General features: G+C 40.8%; 1 pseudogene; it reads right to left on the bottom strand.

Annotated features, from left to right (window-relative positions):
* LOC102829503 overlaps positions 1 to 554 on the bottom strand; it is a 76,319-nt pseudogene extending 75,765 nt beyond the window's left edge.
* Between the last annotated feature and the right edge of the window lie 2,402 nt (positions 555 to 2,956).

The following is a 2,956-nucleotide window of genomic DNA, read 5'->3' on the forward strand; positions in this document are numbered from 1 at the left end:
TTACATTAGTGTGAAGCTGGAATTCGTTAGTCTTGTAGCCAACCGCAAAGTTGCTCTGGATCACGCGGGACTTGGCGGTCTCAAAGTTCATCTGGTAGCCTGCCAGCCAGCCCTCATAACCCAGCACCAGAGCGCCCCGGATGGAAGGTCCGGCAATGTTAAAATCCACGTCGCAACCCAGGTTGATGTGCTCCCGCTTATACCCTGTCTTGATTTTAGCATTTTTTTCCCCCAGTGTTAGGTGAGAAGGATGAATCAAAAGTCAGCTTCAGTCCCGGGGTAAAATGGTCCTCCACGGTAATCTCGGTGCCTAGCGTGTTGTCAGTGTTCCATTTCTCCGTAAACGTCAGCCCGTATTCGATCCATCTGTACTTGGTTTCCAGACTGCCCGTCACTTTGGTGTACTCAGTGTTGGCTGAGCCTGAGCTTGTAAATTCCAGTCCATTCTCAGATTTTGTTTTCAAATCAAGTTTTATTAAGCCAAATTCATAACCCTTGGTGAAGACATCCCTCGCAGGCTTGCCAAGGTCAATGTACGTGGGAGGCACAGCCATCTTCTGCTCAGAGGTGGTAGCAGCAGACCCAGCAGTGGCTACAGCGAGGGCCAGCGGCACAGATGAACCTGGCAAGTCAAAACGAGCCTGTTTTTAGGCAGCAATGAAGACATGGGCTGAGTTTGACCATGTTCCATATACTCCTGTCAACCTGGAGATGAGAGAGAGAAGATGAAGGCCTGGTTGGTTCAAAGTGCGGTGAGACCTGAGGACTCCTAAGCCCATGGACAAGGACCTTGCCACAGAACACTAGAGCTAAAAGTGAAGCATCCAGCTGTTATGAGGTGAGGGGAGATGCACAACGATGCCCAAACTTGTAGATAGTACCCATTTGACCTAACTTTGATGGCTTGATGATCAGAACTCAAATAAAGGAAGATAAAGAAATTTGGTAAAGGAAAAAAGGGTAAGTTGCTATAATTTGATGAACTTGACCTATACTTATGGATGTAGTAGCGCAAAACACCAACTGAGAGGGATGGAGTCTTCACATCAAGGATCAAACCTATCCACTCTGTACACAAGGTTGATAGGGTCAGGAAACTTAGACATTGGCTACCTAAAATGGTGGGGAGGAGGTTGGGCTATAAAGTCACGAAGTGGCTGGCTTACAAGTTTTTAAGAGGGAGTTTGGTTTCAGAGTACGTAGGGGAAGGCAGATGCCCCACTGAATAGTTTTCACCTTGTCTAGACAAGTCTGGTGAAAGAAGATGGGGATAAGATTCTTATGGTTCAATAGTGAGTAATTGTTATCATGATTAATTGTGATTGTCACAACTGTAAAGGTAGAAGTTTTGTAACAAAAAGGGGGGAGTAGTTAATCTTACATTCCAGGCACAGAGGACCCTAGACCATCAAGAGCAAAGAGCACGAATAGATATGGGACCCTTTCCAAAGAAGCAGCGAAACCAGAGATGGAGGCAGAGATGATGACATGGAGGGATAGAGCAATTGAAGACTCTAGAGTCATGGAACGAGAAAGGCTGTGTGCTGGCGGACAGGAGGCAGGGCTTGCAGAATGCACCCTTGGGTTGTTTAAGTGATTATATATTCTTGAGCATTTTTATGTACATCAAAAAACAAACCTAAAGGAAATAGAAGCAAATACTGTTGAATGGTGATGCATGGAAGGGATTGTAATCATTGTAATTATATGAAATACGATAGGATGAGTCAAAACTGATGTTTTCCCATGTAAATTATCTGTCAATCAAGAATGAAAGCTTTAAAAAAGATTTTTTTTAATGAGCCTGTTTTAAATGAAAATGAAAATGAAAAGTGGTCCTATCATGTCTCATAGTTGTGAACAAATATTCAGCATTTAGTAATACACATTGGTAGAATGTATGTATAAGTTAAAAAAAAAAAAAAAAAGTCTTGGTTGTACCAAGGCTAACCATCTTACTGCTAACTGATATTTAACCCAGATTTGGTGATCTGTTCCTGTAAAGATTACATATTAGGAAACTCTGTGAGGGTAATTCTACTCTGTCATATAGGTTTGCTATGAGTCAGAAATGACTTGACAACACTTCACAATAACAAGTTACTATATTTTGCTCTTCTATATTTTGCTTCTTAATGACATGGACAGTAAGTAATACATTGCAACTTAGTGAAGAGAAATTCAGAAAATTACTTCTTTTAAGCAATAATAATTCATATTTTTTAGCACAAAGTCTAAGTACTTGATATGTGTTAGCTCAATCTTCAGAACAACCCTCTGAGATAGCATGATTTTATGTCTATTTTATAAGGGAAGAAATTGAGGCACAGAGAGACTATGTATCTTGCCCAGAATCACACAACTCATACATAAAAGAGGTAGAATGAACTCAGGCAGTTTAGTTCCAAAGCCTGATCTTAACCAGCATACAATGTTCACACATACTCAGTATGTTATGTACTATGTACTTTCAATTATGCAGCATAATTTAATGGTAAGAATCAATCATTAAGATGCAAATGATTTAGAGTTTAAATCCTAGTTCAAGTTACTTTGTTGTTGTTGTTAAGTGCCCTCGAGTCACTTCCAACTCATAGTGACCCTGTACAGGTTTCCAAGGAGCAGTTGGTGGGTTTGAAATGCTGACCTTACTGTACACACTCTAGTGCTGATCCTACAGCACCACACCAGGAGTTAAGTTACATACATATTGATTTTCTTTGTAAATAAGTAAGAATAATGGCACTATACCATCATAAAAAAGAGTCCTCTTGTGGAGCTGTAGGATAAGCACTTGACCACAAGGTCAGTTTGAACTGCAAGGTCAGCAGTTCAAACCCACCAGTCACTCCTTCAAAACCCTACATAGGGTTACTATGAGTTGGAACCCACTTGATGGAACTTAGCAACAACAATTTACAGACACCATAAAAAGGGGAATGTATCTTTTGTTATA

The sequence above is a fragment of the Chrysochloris asiatica genome, unplaced genomic scaffold (genome assembly GCF_000296735.1).
Source record: "Chrysochloris asiatica unplaced genomic scaffold, ChrAsi1.0 scaffold00163, whole genome shotgun sequence".
NCBI classification, from domain to species: Eukaryota; Metazoa; Chordata; class Mammalia; order Afrosoricida; family Chrysochloridae; genus Chrysochloris; species Chrysochloris asiatica.